At 34.8% G+C, this 19,776-nt stretch overlaps 2 long non-coding RNA genes across 2 annotated transcripts; both read left to right on the top strand.

The window, feature by feature from the left end:
• Positions 1 to 311: 311 nt before the first annotated feature.
• On the top strand, positions 312 to 2,575 carry LOC146913727 (uncharacterized). The gene is made up of 2 exons (XR_015016426.1): positions 312 to 627; positions 2,390 to 2,575. It is a non-coding gene; the product is annotated as an uncharacterized LOC146913727 (long non-coding RNA).
• A 3,739-nt stretch (positions 2,576 to 6,314) lies between these two features.
• Positions 6,315 to 8,622, top strand: LOC146913728 (uncharacterized). Its single transcript, XR_015016427.1, has 2 exons — positions 6,315 to 6,683; positions 8,437 to 8,622. It is a non-coding gene; the product is annotated as an uncharacterized LOC146913728 (long non-coding RNA).
• The last annotated feature ends 11,154 nt before the right edge of the window (positions 8,623 to 19,776 follow it).

The following is a 19,776-nucleotide window of genomic DNA, read 5'->3' on the forward strand; positions in this document are numbered from 1 at the left end:
CGGGAAAAATATCAGAGTTGTTTTAAACACGTCCAAGGCAAGGGCAAAATGGTAAATTCATGTGGAAAGGATATTTATATTGTTTTGGGAGGAAAATATCTCATAACCCTTATCCTTTTCTCTCTCTTTCTATGTTGGCAAGAGTTTCTCTCTCTCTCTCCTTCTCTTCTCCCACGCCCTTCTCTCTTTCTTTCTTCAATTCTTCTCTAATTCTCCTTCTATACCAAGCATGTTTTCTTGTTCCTTCATGATCCTCTAACTTGGGGAAGCTTGGTCTTCTTTGATTTTTTCTTTCCTCCTTTCAAGAAGAGATCTAAAATCTAGGGTTTGATCTTGATCAAGAAGTTGAGGCTTTAGATTGTTGGTTTGGGAACTTATGTTGATTATGCTTCATGGGATTGGTGAAACAAGCAAGAAACAACTATGAGCTAAGAAGCAAGAATTAGGGTTTGTTGGTGAGTAAGTTCAAGTATGGTTTCTTCATGATCAATCAAGTATCATGATGTCTTAGATTGCAAGAAAAGCATCAAGATAGAAAGTTTTGGACAAAGGAAGCAAGTGGAGCAAGGCTAGGGTTTTGGCATGATTGGGCTTGGCACATGGTGATGCTTCAAGAACTTGGTTTAGGTGAGTTCCATAGATAGACTTCCCACCCTTTGGGATTATGATTATGCCATGTATGTATATTATAAGTAATATGAAATTCTAGGGTTCAAGTGTTAGACTAGTTGCCCCTTTTTTTATGCCATGCATGCTATACGTGTTAATTCTTACCATATGAATGTTTTATAAGTTTCCAATGATCAAATATGTTCTATAACACATAGAGACACTTGGTTTGAGGTTTTTGGGTCAAAAATACCATTATTAAGTGTTCTGGACTGTCCTAACTCGCCACGGCGAGCTAGAACTCCGAAAGGGGGGTCCTGCTCGCCCCCAACTCGCAGCTGCGAGCTGCTGCTCGCCTCCCCAGCAAATCTACTCGCCTAGGCGAGTAAGACAGGGAGAAATCTCTTTGTTTTGCTCGCTTTAGGTAGGCATGGGGATTCGCGATGCGGTTTTCTCCGTGATGTCTTTTTACGAATGTAAACCCCTCAAACCAAGGTCCCAAATGACGATCAAGGGAAGCAAGATTCTTATGTTAAAGAGGCAAGTATTATGCATGTTAGTAAGGCATGGTATACGAGAGAATCATGTCAGGAATCGGGTAGTAAATTACTCATTAAGTAAGGAAAAACTAGAGCCTCGACATAGTTGTCGAGAACTAGCAAGTTAGCAAGATCCCTAGAATGATAAGATGCGAAGTTTAAGCTTTTCGCATATGTTTAAGAGTATTATCTTCTTAAAGAAGTAAGAGCCATACGACTATGGCAAGACGTGAATCGATTTCATATTCATTCACGAAGTAAGTTGAGCAAGCCTTTAGTTTACCTCTAGTGGGATCGTTCAAGGATCCGAGGTAAAAGAGTTAGTATGATTAGGTTTAACCTTTATACATGCATAAGACCAAGATTATAATAAGAGTGTTATGTCTCTTGAATTCCTTCCAAGGTTGGGTTCAAGGGGTTCCCCAAGGGGGGGGGGAATGGTTAAGCCGAAAGGGAGCCGCATTTCACTAAGTTAAAGTGTCGTGTCTTTTATATACCTTCCAAGGTTGGATATAAAAGGTTCTCCTAGGGGAATGGGGCAAGCCGTAAGGGACCCGCACGTTCACTAAGGGAGTCCGGTGCGCTATTGCAAAGCATTTTCACCGGTAGTAAGGGATGAACTTTCGGGGTTACTCCACTCGGAACTAATCCGTAAAATGAACTCAGATAAGATGTTTGTTACACGCTAACATAATCAATGAAGCTGACTATGCATATTTATCATTCATGTTTATGTTATGTCATAGAGCCTTGACGTAGATCGTCAAGAACAAGTAGAGACTTGGCGTAGTTCGTCAAGAAGTAGTAGAATAGCAAGAATCACTTAGGTGATAAGAGATGATATGTTGTAGATACAACATATTAAGCAAGTAGAAGCAATTAAAGAAAGATTTGCCGACGACGATCTTAGGTTACCCCTAATCGTCCGGTTTAGAATCGTGTCATGATAGAGTTATAAGAGAGCCTTGATGCTTAGAATGTATTCTTGGCAATGCGGTTTTAGTTCCCCCTTCACCGCCATGACACATATAGCAGAGAAGCCTATAACAAGTTAAGAATATTAAGACGACCCTAGCAAGCACCGTCGTCTAAGAAAGCAAGTCCCCACACACGTATAATCAACCGGCAGGTTGTATGGTAGACACGTGGTGACCGTAGGTTTCCCCGAGGTTGCCTATAGCCTAGGGTTAGGTGGAACTCACTGAGACATTATGTCTCATCCCAATCCTTATTTGTTTCAGATATCAGGATGGTTTAGCAAGCTAGTAGCCGGATGGATGTTTCAGCAAGTGTTCGTTCGTACCAGCTGCAGCATGGCATGGATGTTCAAGGATGCATATGTCATATTTTAGAAAATTTGAGTTGTAATTTATTGTACGAACGCATTTGTTGTATATAATGTTCATTCGAAGTTTTTATGTTGTAAATTTTTATTGTATCCAGTACTAAACTAATACACATGCTAGACTTTCTAGATACGTCTAGTATGGGTGTTACAATTGGTATCAGAGCAGGTCGATTCAGACCGTGCCTTGGATCATTAAATTACAACAAAGGAAGTGGGACCATTGGGTTCCGGGTAAATGTTCTATTTGTTGATGTTAGTTGAGCCTGATCAACTCAATTTAGCATTTAACGATTAGAACAGATGCCTGAGAGCTGAATAGGACCCAGGAGGAACGAAGTATGTGATGAAGAAGTTCGATCGTGCCAAAAGGTGGCCGGTGAACTAATCAAGTAGAAGTGTGAATCCACCGGGAATGTAAGATATGTTAAGAAGGAACGTTCCGACCATGTCGGGTAAGATGTTAGCAATACTTCATGTACCCGTAATTGAAGAAGTTGGATATATGTATCTAAGCATGACCGAAGATTTCGGAAGGAGTGGTTGTTAGAACGGGTTTATGATATTTTGGAATGTCTGTATAAGGTTACAAGATAGTTAGAAGTCGACGTATGTTGACGGAGTCAGCGGGCTCTCAGGAATAGTATTATATGTGAACGAAGTTAAGGATTCAAGAGAAAGTTTTATGTTATCAGGATTAAGGCATTAATTTCCAACATACCGAACATTGTATCGAATTAGGTTGATGCTTGCCATGCATAGACGATAAAGTATTTTATGAACGTAGGAGTGACTGATGTGCATTGGATTACTTGAGAAATGATAATTGTATGTAAAGTATACCTTTGGGATAATTGAACTGAAGAAACTCGCCAATAGCGAACCTGGAATGAGATTTCATATTTCCTAAAAACCGTTAATTCATCTCCAGGGTTTCGTTGACTATTGGAGGGTTGTTTTCATAATATTTTTCATGCAACGAAAACCTTTTTATGACATCAAGTAACGACTGCATATCATATCTTAAGATTTTCAAGGAAAAAGGCATGGGCAACCATCAACGAAATCGATACGGTTTAAGGTAGCTTTGGAAGTTAATGTGTTAAGAATCAAGAACGAGCCAAGATCAAGAGTATAGAAGTTCCGGTATCTAGAAGGAAAGTCACAAACGTTTATGTATGAGGTATGAAGTAAGAAGTTAAAGCAGCGCAAGGTTCACAGATTATGTGGAATTATGACGTACCTCTCGAACCTATGTTTTGCTTAATTGACTTGCCAAGGCTCGATACGATGTGGAATCATAAATTTTAAATAATTTTAGAAAGATTTATGCGTAGGGGTGATTGAAGTTGACATTTTGAAAATTCATGAGATTTCCTAGGAACCGGTTTGCTACGATACTCGTAGAGCGAGCTAGACTCATTAAAATCTAGATTTGATGACACGTATGTGTTATCAACTCGTTCTATGATTTTAGAGTATCAACCGGGGCCTAAACTCAGTATTTGTATATAGTAGAAAATCACCAACGTCAATGACCCGTGCGCTAGTTTACAAAGTTTCCTTTAAAAGAAAAATCAACGAGCAAGCATTAGTATGATTAAGCAAAATATAGTAAGTGAGGATGCAAAGGTTAAATGTTTAAGAAAGATACGTTCAAGTACAAGACGAGTTGGTCAAAGGGATTTGAGTTTACTCGGAAATCAAGTTTAATGTATGTTATGTATACCACAGCAGGAAAATCCAATCAGCAAAGATGTAAGTTTTACCCCAAGTCAAGTATTATGAGCATAAGATAAGTTATCACAAGTTTTAAAATTACAAGACAAGTGTAAGGTTGTGATGTTGGTTGCACCATGAAAGATTTTGAGGATAGTTCAAGAAGTAAACATTCAAGTGATAAGCATGAATTGAGGTCTCAAACGCTCTAACAGATTAGATTAATGGTTTAAGCCAACCGGTGGGAATCAGAGTAGTGCCGCAAAAGTTAAACGGTAATCGCGGAACATGGAAATTTAGTAAGTATGAATCAACATGAGGATTTTCAGTTGGTAACACAAGTTTAACAAGAAGCATAGTAAGGTAAGCAAAGAGTTCTCGATGTGATAAGAGTATGTATATCGGTTAAAAAGAAGAATCCACCTTCGAAGTTTAAGCATGATAAGTGTAGGGAGATGCGACTCTCAAGTTTTGTTCAAAGAGGATCATACTTTCGTATGCACTACTTGTTGAATGAAACGATACTTGTTAAGACGTGTCGAGTTATGAATTTATAACTTCTAAAAGTTAATCTTGGTATTAAGGAACTTGGGAACGATGCTTATTTTCAAACTCATGGAATTTTACATTTTTGAAACTGATAAGATACGTCGTAAGTAAACTCTCTTAAGACGTACAAGCTTCAGGACCAACTTGTCGTGGACAAGTTTGGGCGAGTTGTTAAATTCTTTTTTTCAAAATATAGAAACTCGTCCGGTGGTTCTGTGGTACCATTACAAATTCAGTTTTGGAAATGATCAAATCTTTTTGGTCATGTATTTATTCGTTCCAAGAACCCGAATACCAGAGCTTAAGAAAATTCCTTCAAGAAAGATGCTAGAACATGTATCGTTATCATTTAACAAGAGACGGCACTTGAAAGTATGCACACGTTGTGGAAACGACAATGTTCGCATGAAGCCCATATCCTACAGGATGCATGGAAATGTGTTAAGAATGTTTGATGTATGAGCAAGTAGATTTGCGAGAAAGTTTCAAGAGCGTGTGAACCACGATGTTAGTGATTAATTGTCAGATGAACGGTATTGTTAATTACACATCTTGATGTCAAGAAATATGAGTTACCCCTTAGCACGGGTGTGATAAGATGCAATGAGATTGCAACGAAATCAGAAGGTTTCCTAAGGCTCTGAAAAGAGATAAGAGATTCATGGAACCATTTATATGAGTAATGCATGTGAGAGGCATGCGTCTTAAGGTACAGTAAGTAAATTGATGCATGAAGTATATGTTTACCCGATAAGATTATGTATGCATGAAAGGATGTTTAAATGTTGCAAGTAAGCACTGCAGGGCAAACCTGGTTTCCAGTAGGATTCCAGTTAAAAGGGAAAATCCTGAGCGTTCATGTTTATGTTAAGATACCTTTTATGAATGGTTTATGTTAAGCGGGTAAAGTACGAGTCCAAGACGACAAGTCTGTGTGTAGCAAGGAATATTATAAATCATAATGTAACCGGTTAGCTCTAAATTTTGAGTGATATTAAGATCAAGAAGGCTATGTTCAGTTGCATGTGGGTTAAGAAACAAGATGAGGACCTGATACGAAGAACCCTTTGAATATGTATGACTAGAAAATGAGTGGTTCAGACCATAGATGATAAGTTTTTATCATGAGGATTGGTAGTTGATCTCTAAATTTCGAGGACGAAATTTCTTTAAGGGGGGTAGAGTGTAACATCCCGCTCATCAGCTAATGGAAATATTACCCGTGATCGTGTCAGAGGAATTAATTCATGGGAAGTAAGTTTATGGTTAATAATTTATGACATGTCAGCATAATACTGGAAAAATATCAGAGTTGTTTTAAACACGTCCAAGGCAAGGGCAAAATGGTAAATTCATGTGGAAAGGATATTTATATTGTTTTGGGAGGAAAATATCTCATAACCCTTATCCTTTTCTCTCTCTTTCTATGTTGGCAAGAGTTTCTCTTTCCCTCTCCTTCTCTTCTCCCACGCCCTTCTCTCTTTCTTTCTTCAATTCTTCTCTAATTCTCCTTCTATACCAAGCATGTTTTCTTGTTCCTTCATGATCCTCTAACTTGGGGAAGCTTGGTCTTCTTTGATTTTTCCTTTCCTCCTTTCAAGAAGAGATCTAAAATCTAGGGTTTGATCTTGATCAAGAAGTTGAGGCTTTAGATTGTTGGTTTGGGAACTTATGTTGATTATGCTTCATGGGATTGGTGAAACAAGCAAGAAACAACTATGAGCTAAGAAGCAAGAATTAGGGTTTGTTGGTGAGTAAGTTCAAGTATGGTTTCTTCATGATCAATCAAGTATCATGATGTCTTAGATTGCAAGAAAAGCATCAAGATAGAAAGTTTTGGACAAAGGAAGCAAGTGGAGCAAGGCTAGGGTTTTGGCATGATTGGGCTTGGCACATGGTGATGCTTCAAGAACTTGGTTTAGGTGAGTTCCATAGATAGACTTCCCACCCTTTGGGATTATGATTATGCCATGTATGTATATTATGAGTAATATGAAATTCTAGGGTTCAAGTGTTAGACTAGTTGCCCCTTTTTTTATGCCATGCATGCTATACGTGTTAATTCTTACCATATGAATGTTTTATAAGTTTCCAATGATCAAATATGTTCTATAACACATAGAGACACTTGGTTTGAGGTTTTTGGGTCAAAAATACCATTATTAAGTGTTCTGGACTGTCCTAACTCGCCACGGCGAGCTATTACTCGCCACGGCGAGCTAGAACTCCGAAAGGGGGGTCCTGCTCGCCTCCCCAGCAAATCTACTCGCCTAGGCGAGTAAGACAGGGAGAAATCTCTTTGTTTTGCTCGCTTTAGGTAGGCATGGGGATTCGCGATGCGGTTTTCTCCGTGATGTCTTTTTACGAATGTAAACCCCTCAAACCAAGGTCCCAAATGATGATCAAGGGAAGCAAGATTCTTATGTTAAAGAGGCAAGTATTATGCATGTTAGTAAGGCATGGTATACGAGAGAATCATGTCAGGAATCGGGTAGTAAATTACTCATTAAGTAAGGAAAAACTAGAGCCTCGACATAGTTGTCGAGAACTAGCAAGTTAGCAAGATCCCTAGAATGATAAGATGCGAAGTTTAAGCTTTTCGCATATGTTTAAGAGTATTATCTTCTTAAAGAAGTAAGAGCCATACGACTATGGCAAGACGTGAATCGATTTCATATTCATTCACGAAGTAAGTTGAGCAAGCCTTTAGTTTACCTCTAGTGGGATCGTTCAAGGATCCGAGGTAAAAGAGTTAGTATGATTAGGTTTAACCTTTATACATGCATAAGACCAAGATTATAATAAGAGTGTTATGTCTCTTGAATTCCTTCCAAGGTTGGGTTCAAGGGGTTCCCCAAGGGGGGGGGGGGAATGGTTAAGCCGAAAGGGAGCCGCATTTCACTAAGTTAAAGTGTCGTGTCTTTTATATACCTTCCAAGGTTGGATATAAAAGGTTCTCCTAGGGGAATGGGGCAAGCCGTAAGGGACCCGCACGTTCACTAAGGGAGTCCGGTGCGCTATTGCAAAGCATTTTCACCGGTAGTAAGGGATGAACTTTCGGGGTTACTCCACTCGGAACTAATCCGTAAAATGAACTCAGATAAGATGTTTGTTACACGCTAACATAATCAATGAAGCTGACTATGCATATTTATCATTCATGTTTATGTTATGTCATAGAGCCTTGACGTAGATCGTCAAGAACAAGTAGAGACTTGGCGTAGTTCGTCAAGAAGTAGTAGAATAGCAAGAATCACTTAGGTGATAAGAGATGATATGTTGTAGATACAACATATTAAGCAAGTAGAAGCAATTAAAGAAAGATTTGCCGACGACGATCTTAGGTTACCCCTAATCGTCCGGTTTAGAATCGTGTCATGATAGAGTTATAAGAGAGCCTTGATGCTTAGAATGTATTCTTGGCAATGCGGTTTTAGTTCCCCCTTCACCGCCATGACACGTATAGCAGAGAAGCCTATAACAAGTTAAGAATATTAAGACGACCCTAGCAAGCACCGTCGTCTAAGAAAGCAAGTCCCCACACACGTATAATCAACCGGCAGGTTGTATGGTAGACACGTGGTGACCGTAGGTTTCCCCGAGGTTGCCTATAGCCTAGGGTTAGGTGGAACTCACTGAGACATTATGTCTCATCCCAATCCTTATTTGTTTCAGATATCAGGATGGTTTAGCAAGCTAGTAGCCGGATGGATGTTTCAGCAAGTGTTCGTTCGTACCAGCTGCAGCATGGCATGGATGTTCAAGGATGCATATGTCATATTTTAGAAAATTTGAGTTGTAATTTATTGTACGAACGCATTTGTTGTATATAATGTTCATTCGAAGTTTTTATGTTGTAAATTTTTATTGTATCCAGTACTAAACTAATACACATGCTAGACTTTCTAGATACGTCTAGTATGGGTGTTACAGCTTTCATCTCTGTGAAATAATCCAAGACAGATTTGGTACCCTGCTTGAGTGTGTGCAAAGAGGATCTCAATTGAGCAATGCGAATTCTATCAACTTTGGAGAATCGCTCCTTCAAATCTTCCCAAACCTCAAAAGCATTGTCATGAAAGACAAGTGTTTGTGCAATTGAGTCTGAAACCGAGTTTATAAGCCATGAATGAACTAGGTGATTGCAACGTTCCCATGCATTGCGGTTCAGATCAGCATGATCAGGTTCAGGTAAGGTTCCATTGATGAAAGGAAGCTTGTTCTTAGCTCCTAAAGCGCGTTGCATAGAACAGCTCCATGAAAGGTAGTTAGAACCATTGAACTTTGGTAAAACAATAACAGAATTTGGTCCTTCGCTGGGATGAACAAAATAAGCGGATTCAGAATCCGATTGTTGTTGCTGATTGTTATTGCGAACCATAATGAAACAGAGTAATTGAAAATTGAACGAAAAAAGGTAGAAGACGAAGGTGCTCCAATGGCGAAACCACGAATCAAGAAAACAGAGTAAAATCAACTCAAGGAGGAAGAAGAACAAGAAGCTTCTTCACAAAACATCAAGAATTAGGAAGAATCAACAAGAATCGTTGCAATTGAAGCAACGAAAATGGCAGAAAATCAGAGGAAGAAGATGAAGATTCAAAGAAACTTCATCTACAAGGCACAACGAAAACGGTTACGAGGATCGTAACAAACTTTCCCTTGAGGGAAAATCTGATACCATATTATGAAAAGGAAAATATGATTCTATTATTGTGAAGGGTCAATGATTACAACATTATATATAGCTAAAACGCACGTGCATCATAACATGCTATGGCCATGCAGAAGCTTATAGTATAGAATAGAACCCTAAAGACTATTACTTGGAGCGCAAGTAATTTTATTATGACTATTATGTAATAATTAATATAATTAGTTTCTTGTCTATAAATTGAGTTAGCCTGCTCCTTAGTGTTTCCATTCATTCATCCATCCATTCTCTCTTCTTTGCCATTACTCGGTTTTCTATTATTTTCTACATATTTTCTCTCTAATTTTTCTTGTACGACCTTCAGTTTTTTGCATTTTATCTTCTGTGCGGTAAGAAAAGAATTATTAGAAGAGATAGAATTATACTATTTATATATCTTTCTAGTAAAATGAGTTAAATGGTCATCTACATTAATTCTGTTAATATTTGATTTAAATTTATAGAAGCTTCTCCATGCTTGATTAGTTGGTGGAAAAGCAATGATAGACATGCACATGTGATATGCTTAAATCTAGGAATATTAACTCTTTTAATTTGTTCTTCGTTGATATTTATATGTTACTTATCAATGAAAATTTACGTATAGGGAAGTAAACAATTCTTAATAGCCAAAAGAGGAAACCATTTTTTGGGTATTTTTAGAGGGGACTGCTATGGTGCAGTTGTTTTTATGACTTTTCTGGAAAAGTCGCTTATGTGGCTTAATGGGAGAGTGCCACGTGGATGTCTTTTTAAATCGGTTATTTGGAAAAACGATTTTAAAAAGCTTTTGTTTTATATAAAAAATATTTTTTAATTTCTTTTTTATTTTTATTTTCATATTTATCCCTTAGGATTGTGTTTCCTGCTCTGATACCAGGTTTGGAGTGGGGTTTTCAGCGGAATTTTCACGAACTTCTTTTAACATTTGTTCGATTTTAAATAACCCTTGAAAAGGTTTTAAGAGTGTTTTAGCTCTTTGTTTTTGTATCTGAGTAAGATTTTCTAAATCTTCTGTATCTCTTAATAGATCTTCAATATATTCTATATGATATATAACAAATTCTCTAGAATTGTAAAGAGTTTGTTTAAAAACAATTCTTTCATAATACAATTCTATTTCAGAGACTATGTCTTCTAGCCTTTTCTTGAAGAGTCTTAATTCTGTTATAAGATCTAGTCCAGGCATATCTAATTGTTGATTCTCCAGCGGAGGTTTTCTTGTTCTAACATTTGATCAGTTTTTATTTGTTTTAACATTTTTTCGATTTTTGCTAAACCTTGAAAGGGTTCTAAAAGCATTTTTGCTTTTTCTTGCTGAATACTTGTAAGAGTATTCAAATCTTCTATTTCTTCTAATAACTTAGAAATAGAATCTACATGGTAGATTATTAAATCTTGTGAAGCAAAAAGAATTTGATTTAACATAATTCTTGTATTTTGATAATTTATTTCAGAAATTATATTTTCTAGTTTTTGCTTATAGAGTTGTAACTCTGTTTTTAGATTTAATCCAGGCATTTTGACCTTTTATAGTCTTTGATTAATCTTATTAACCTGTGTCGATAGAGTTTTTATAGAATCATGAAGATCCTTAAGCTCTTTTTCTCTACTTATTTCAAAATCCTTTCTAGGTGGTTCGAATGAGGATGAAGTATCATCTTCAAATATAGTTTGAGAACTTAATGATTTGCTAAAATCTCTTTGATCTTTGTTCGGTGATGTTATTCGAAGACTTTGGCTTCTAAACAACGGTTTTTCTGTTTCTTCAAACATATTCTTTTCTGCTTCTATCAAAGAAAAACTATTTCTCGTGATATCTTTAAATATTGGTGTTTCCAAAGTAATTAATGGTGTAAATAATTCATCAATATGAATTGTTTCTTTTCCTATGAATTCTATGCTATGATGTGAATTACTCAAAGCATAATTAATTCTGTAGTAAATTGTAAAAGGATGATTACCTTCTTTCATAAATGTTGAATCTTTTAGTTTATAATGAAAAACTATAGATTTATTCAAATCTATATCTTTTAGGGATAATCCCATCTGTAAATTTATATCAAATTTTATCTTTCCATATTTTAGATTACAATTTCCTTTTGCAATTACTGCTTGTTTTTTATTTCTAATTCTAGAATCTTCTAGAGCTATTTCTAGAGGTGAATCAATACCTTTCATGAAGGTACTTTTGATTAGAATTTGAATGGTTGATATATGAATATAACCAATCTTTTTTCTCTCGTTCTCAGAAAATTTTCCAAGTCTTTTATCGATTTGTTGTTTATCTATAGTTGATATAACTATTTTTCCATTAGTTGTTTCAATTGGAATTGCTTCCTCTCCTACCATTATTCCGAATTTTAGAATATTTTTTCTTGACAGAAATTCCTTAAGTTTACTAAACTTTCTTTTAAAATTTTCTTCAGCAGTTAAAGACAAATCTGCTTCTTCAATTTTATTATCTATTATGCTATCAGCATGATAACTAGATGTTCCTTCAAAATATGAAACTTCAGACATATTTTATAATAATTCTTGATAAATTCATACCTGATTTTTCTTCAGAAATATGGGTTGTTTTGCTTCAGCAATCTGATCTTCTTCAGCAGTTTTTTCTGCTTGTGTTGAGTTTATCCCAACTCAGGGCGAATTCCTCCAGAGTATTACCTCAAGAATTCTCAACTATAGTGTTTTACCACTATAGGACCACTAGTTCTTAAAACTAAGAGGCAAGCTCATATCAAACGATATAACTTATATTGCTTCAAAACATGGTGAATACAAATGAGCTTCAAGGCTCTTATTTATAGGATGAGAGACTCACAAGTTGGCCTTCATAGTTGGCACAACGTCCCTTTCCTTTACAGCACACAAAAGCAATGACAAGACAAAAAGAAAAAGAAAACGTAGAAAAATATGTTACATAATTGCCTTAGAGATAAGGCTTATCTCTAAATGGGTCCCATGCCCACTAACTTTCTACATTTTCTTCGTTATTTGGTGATATGTCACTGTCATACAACGATTCTTTGTCGGCCACGTTTTTCATGTCCTTTGCGCACCACTTGCATTGGTGTCCTTTGTATTTTTGAAAGTGTCGGCAGCACTCCTGTTGGATTGGGTCGGGTAGACGGTCCAAGTCTGCTTCAAGTCCACTAAAGTTTTCTTCAAACTTTAGGATTTGTTGAAGATGCTCTTCTTTTGCTTGTTTCCTTGAATCACTATAGACTAGAAAACTTTCTTTTGCAGTAATTACCCTGAAGTTTGGTAATTTTACTCCAAATCTGATGAGAGTGTCGTAGAATTTTTCCATTTGATGCAGAAAACACTCTGGTCTTGGATCTACATCTCTTCCATCATTTGTTGGATATGAATGATTTGAAATGCCAATCTTGATTAAGTGTTTGGCTTTAATAACTTCATCGTCTTCAAACCATGGATAAGTTGAAGTAAAAGATAAAAAGAACTCTTTACCTTTTGCGAAGCTATTGTTGAACTTATAAGCGATTTCGCCTATATCTTTTGGAAGAAGTTCTAGTTCATGAATTTTTCTTCCTGCATCTTCTTGAAGATACATTGTTTTAATCATTCCACAATCATAGAATGATCTGACTAATTCTTTTCCTACGCCTGGGACTGTTACAGCTTTTACTTCTATCCCGTTGTTGCTAGGATAAAAACATTCTGTTTTTAATTCTTCTGAGTAGTTGGTTAACCATCTCCAGTTTTTGTAGTAGTCTCCAATGGTGACTTCTTTAACAAATTTGCTTTCTCCATAGATAATTCTATCTACAGATATTTTCTTCTTAGTCTCCATTTTTGATGGCTGGACTATATTGTTTGCTGTTGCAACCTCCTTGTAAACAGTGTTGTAGGCTGTTTTTGCTTCTTCAAGGGTCTCATATCCTTTGTATCTGACATTTTTGCCGTTTGTATGTAACTTTGTGGTTTCCCAGTTTTGGTAGATACCTTTCATAGGTCCATCAAAAATTACATAAGCTTTCTTTTTGCCTCCAAGTTGACTGTCAATTTTTTGGCTTGTTTGTTGATTAATGGGTTCTTTTTCTTTTCCATTTTTTCTTTCATCTTCTTCGACTTTATCAGCCCAAGATGTTTTTGGTAAATCTGCAAGGACAGTTGTTGGGGATTTCCATCCTTTTGGTTCTATTGACTCAATTGGGATGTTTGACTCTTTTGGAGCTGAGTATTTTACATAGTAGTTGAATTTTCCAGAATCTTGACCTAGCAGATCCCAGTTTTCAGTATTTTTGGATTCTGAAACTGTTGATGTTTCTTTTTTGCATAGTTTTTCAAGGTTTTGAATTGTTAATATCATCTCCCCCTCTTCAGAAAGAAGAGTTTCTAGACGATTTTTTGCAGAGGCAATTTGCTCCTGCTTTTGCCTGAGAGAATTCTGTAATGTCTTTATAGCTGCTTCCATTCTCTTGTCAATGCATCTGCAAAGCAATTCTTTTCAGATTTTATATATTCAATATATGGGTGAAACGGTTGGAGTTTCATCTGCCATCTTACAAGTCTTCCATATTTGTAATTGACGCGAAGGTCATATTTCCAAAATCCAGTTACATATTTGGAATCTGTTCTTAGTAAAAATCTGGTTGGAATTAATTCCATTTGCCATTTTGTTAAAACTTTAACACAACTCAATGTTTCTAATTCATGAATTGGATATCTTGTTTCGGTATCTGTAAATGATCCTGAAACATATTTACAAAGTAAAAGATCTTCATCTTTTATCTTATTTTTAATATTTTCATAAGAATAATCAATCTTAGTATCTTTTGATACTAATTTTTCTGATGAATCAGAGAGTTTGTCCAATTTCTCTTTCGAGCTACTAGACTTAGCGTACTGGGTTGCTCCAGTATCTTTCATTCCTTGTTGATGGGTTACATCACCAACATAGTTTCCCGAATCATCAAGATTCAGTATCGCTTTACCATTAGGTAGAGCTCTCATACAACCTGCCCAGGTTGTTTTATCAGCATCAATCTCAACAATTAAAAAATCGTTTTCTGTTGGATTGTATAAGCTGGGTAAAACTTTAATTTTTCTTTTAATAGTTTTTACAGTTAGAGTATCTTGTTCAGTCCATGACCATGGAACTTTCTCAGATATCTTTTTCTGTAAAATCTTTCTTTCAGTTGCCAAGTTTTTGAAAAATCCTTCATTGGCAATATAATTCAAACATCCTAAAAATCTTTGAATTTGTTTTCGATCTTTCAATTCATCAGGGAAAGCTTGAATCTTTTCCTGAACATGTGGAGATAAATCGAGGGTGCCATTTTCTTTAAAAATAAGGCCTAAATACTCGATTTCCTTTTTGGCTAATTGTGATTTCTTTTTTGAAATAACAATTCCCTTTTCTGAAATTCTATTTAAAACAATTTCTACATCTTTAAGATGTTGTTCTTTAGTTCCTTTTGTAAAAACTAAAATATCATCAATATATGCCAAACATATATGTTCTAATCCTCTAAGAGCATTATCCATAAATCTTTGGTATATAGATGGTGCTTGTTTTAGTCCAAATGGAAGAACATTCCATTGATAGTGTCCTTGTGGACATGAAAAAGCTGTTAAAGGCTTAGTTCCTTCTGAAAGTCTGATTTGATAGTATCCTGATTTTGCATCAAAAGATGAAAACCAATCACATCCTTTTATTTTTTGCAAAATATAATCCTTTCGTGGTAATTTATAAGAATCTCCTATTGTAGCATCATTGAGTTTCTTATAATTTATCACCATTCTAGCTTTTCCTCTTTTTATTTCATTGTGATTTGTCACATAAAAAGCGGGTGCTGAATGTGGACTTGCAGATGGAGTAATTAACTTCTTTTCTTGAAGTTCTTTTATATCCTTTTGAAATTCTAACTTATCTTGTACTGAATAAGGCATTTTATACTTTACATTAATCTCCTTATTAGGATCTAGTAATTTGATGGTAACAAGTTCATGATTTGTATTTTTCAGATTATCCAAAGGATCTTCTGAACATACAGCATCAAGTTTTTGTTCTATTTCTTCAAGATTTAAAAATAATTTACCTTCTTCCCAAATACTCTTTAGGTTTATAAGATTTTCAGAAATTAATTGAATAATCTCATTTCTAGTTATAATTTTTGTTGTTATAACTTTTGTCTTTTCTTTGGGGTTTGCTAAATTTTTCCAAAGTAAAGAAATAGTTTTAACATTTTGCACAAACGGTGCATATAACTTTAAAAAGTTATTTCCAATGATTAAATCTAATCCTGAATCATGGAGATAAATTGTTGGTATGAAGAATTCATGACCTTCTATAGTAATTGAGATATTTTTCAAAACAAACCATATTTGATGTTTTGACTTATCTGCAACAATTATTTCTTTGGGTTTTCCTAATCTTTCCCAATTTCTTGATATGTTTCGTTTTCCAAAACATAATGTTGCACCTGTATCTAAATAGGCTAAAATCTCCTTCTTACGAAGTTTTATTTTAATAAAGGTAGCACTAGGGTTTCCTTTACTCAAAATCTTGGTTTTGCTCATCTTCGGAATCTGTACAAAGTTCATAGAAGCTTTGTTGCTCCCAATCAGAATCTGAGTCTGATTCTACTGGTTCATAACCTATTCTATAGATCATGTTTAAAACTTGTTTCTTTTCTTTAGAAACTTTCTTTGGACATTCATTAGCATAATGTCCTGTTTCATGGCATAGCCAACATGTGCATGATTTTTTACCTTTAGGACAGGTTTTATTTTTTCTAGGGTACTCCCTTTTTCTTCTATAGAATCTTTTCTTCCTATGTTTCTTTTTATCATAGGAAAATCTTTTAAATTTCTTTCTTCTAGGATATTTTCTTCTTTTCCTAGTTTTTTCACAACCATATGCTCCAATTTTTCCTTGGATTCTATCGCAGCACAAACCTATTCGTGCATCTCGTTTTGATTGTTTCTTTAGGCATTGTTCTTGCATCCAATTTCTAAGGATAGAAATTCTAGCTCCTAAAGTATCTTTAACCGTTCCTGAGGATACTGCATTGTTAAATTCGTTTTGAATTATTTGGGACATAGACATAGGTAATTTTTGGTAAAATAATTCGACAACCTTTTGGTTTTCTCTAGTGTCTTTATTTAAATCATAATATAATTGTGAAAATTCACAAATATAATTTTCTATGTAACAAGGATTACATATGGATAAATTCATTATTCTCCATAATTTTTCAGTGTTAAAGGCGGTATTTGAGTCTACCGTATCTTGCCATCCTTTGAATTCATTTAAAAGCCATTCAAAGATTTTATTGATCATTCCCATACTGTTTTCTGCAGTTTGTTCTTCTTCAGGTTTTTCGGCCAGAAATTTATATGCATTACCTTCTGTTCTACACAAAAGATAATTAAAAATTTGTTTTGGGCTTAGACCTTTTAAGTCACTATCTAACTGTATCTGGATAGTATTTTTATTATACCAACTTCTTATGGCTTGGACAAGATTGTCAACACAATCAATATTTAAAATTCCACTTCCATCGTTTACACTATGTTTGGGAATATAACTCATAGGAATTTTTTGGTATTTAGCTTGGGAAAATTCCCTATGGAATTCTGCATTCCAATTATAAGAGGGTCCTCTTTTTGTTCCTGAGCTTTCGCCCATTTCTAATTGTTCTATTTTAACGAAATTTCCATCGTCTTTTGAATCATCATCAGAACTAAAGTCGTAGACAAAATCTTCTAGATCTTTAGGTTCAGGTTCTTCCTTAATGGAATCTTTTTCACTTATGTCTAAAGTAGCCATAAGTTGATCTAATTTTTCGAGTTGATACTCTATGTTTTCTTCTATACTCATCTTTTATAATTAGCAAATAAGGTTTTTTCTTCGATTTCGATTTTTTCCTTATTCTTCCCCCCTTCTTGAAGAGAAAGATGTTGTTTACAACAGTTTTTTATTAGATAATTAATCATATCAGTGATATTGTTTAACTGAGGATTAAAAGAATGATATATATGAGGATATTTATTATTCTCATTTTTATTGTAACACGGAAAATCTTTTTCCATATTTACCCAAGTTTCATGGGGTCTTTCTAATCCTTGCTCATAATCTTTTGTAAACAAATTATTTTGTTTATAGATTTGAGGTAAGGTTTCAAGAAAAGAAATCTGTCTTTCAAATCTCTCATTTAATTTCTTGGTTTCGTCAAGCAAAGCTTTAACTCTAGTTGTGAGGGTATTATTTTCTTCACTCATCTAGCTAATTCTTTAAGTTTATTCCTTAAATCTTGAGCTAATCCTTTATATTCATTATATAAAAAATGATCTATATTTTCATGGCTTTCATATAAATATTTATCTAAAAAATATTCAGCCGTTGTATTGCACCATCTAATTTGTGCTTTAACTAGTGTAATATCTTGATAGTTTGGACATAATATAAAGGGTTGTAAAATACATTTCCCTGTTGGTCCTTTAATAAATTCCATTTTTATTTAGACTTTTAAAGCCGGTTTTCCACAAACTGATTTAAAATGTTTGACTTTATTGGAAAAGTCATTTGGGTGACTGTACCGTAGAATTCTCCATTTTTAGATAGTTTGAATGCCAGATATTTCTGTCAATGCGTCATTAATCGGATAGGGATTAGCCAACTTTAATTAAGAGCAGGAAAGATACATACTTTTGTCTTTTGTTTATTCTATTTTCGACGATGTTGATCTTGATATGTTTCTAAGGTATTTATTTCTTTAAAAAAAAAAAAATTAGAAATCGGTATTGGATCGTAAAAGTTGAATGGACGTTCAAACCCTGTTATTCCTCAAACCATTACAACAATCCAACATCGTTCCATCTACCATTGTTCCGATTGTCAGCGCCATCTTGGAACGGAGGCTGAATGTTAGACGATAGTGGCGATCGAACAATTTTTAGTAGGACGATAATGGATTGAGGAAGTAGGTCGAGGAACAATACGTGTTTAGGAATCAAGTCTCCTTTTTTTGTACTAAGATCTAAAACATGTGATTGATCTAACAGTCGAAAATAACCCAAAGTAATGTAACTTTCTCACTCTAAAGTTAGTAAGCACTTGTTTGGTTCCACGTTGAGGGGAAACAAAAAGCATGTCTAGAAGGCTAAACATGAGTTTTTTGGGTTAGCATGTTGTTTCGGTCACGTAATGGGAAATCGATTTTGAAGTCTAGAATTGATTTTAGCAGAAGCAGCTCCTTGTAGCTTATGTGTCTAGGAGAATTGATTCTACAGATACCTTGTATAATATTTCAGCTATATCCCTGACTATTGCCCTTGTTTGTGCGTTTGTCACTTTCAATAAAATTTAAGGGAGGTTAGTGTTCAGTTTAAAAATGGAGGAGTGTTGATGTTTTTTAAGGAAACCTCAAGAGAGGTGAGTGTAATTTAACAAAAAACTGATAGCCTGGCTAAAAATTGTTTTAGAAGAAATCCCACACATATCCTTCTTTCTATTCTATCAATTGAGTCACTCACCTTTCCATTCATTCATAAATCTCTTACTCTCTCTTTTTTTTTTTTTTAGGGACTCTTACTCTCTTTATAGTTATTCGTTTTTCTTTTTCGTGTTCGTTTTCATTTCCATATATTTCTGTAAATTTTCTTCCTCATTCTTTTGTGATAAAAAATATCTTTTAAGTATCCATAGAAACATCTCAAAACACCCAAATAATGTACTTATGCAACATTATTATTTGCACAAGTACAAACTTCACCATCCTCATCCAAAATCAACATCCACAATATATTGACATATTTTCCCTCATTAAATTGCCAAATTCTCTTGTTTGTTGAACTTCCTTTTAATTTTATTTTTGATATACTTTCATTTTTAAATGACTAGTTTTAACTAGAGATTTGCTGCATTTCTGTTTATTAATGGATTAAATTTTCACATTATCTTGATCTCTTGTTTCTATCATGACACCATCTTGTAGCAGTTCAACAATACATTATATTGACATATTGTATTGGTTCAATTTCTGTTAAGTTAATGTCTCAACCAAGTAGATATATACTTGTTATTGTAAATGTGAATACTATTAAAAGTGTAGTGTTAACAAGCCTAATTGAACTTGGGATTAAGCTATATTAGCTAGATCCTAACTTTTTAATATCTACATTCTTTGTTGTAAACTGTAAAGTATATAATTATGAATTGTCCCATTTAATCTCAAATAGTTAGATAGTCCAACCATTTTCGTTGGTATATAACCTTTTCTCAACAAACTGACTCGGATAGTTAGATAGTCCAACCATTTTCGTTGGTATATAATGTCAATATTATG

The sequence above is a fragment of the Medicago sativa genome, chromosome 6 (assembly GCF_051527215.1).
Source record: "Medicago sativa cultivar Bolivia chromosome 6, Bolivia_mono, whole genome shotgun sequence".
NCBI classification, from domain to species: Eukaryota; Viridiplantae; Streptophyta; class Magnoliopsida; order Fabales; family Fabaceae; genus Medicago; species Medicago sativa.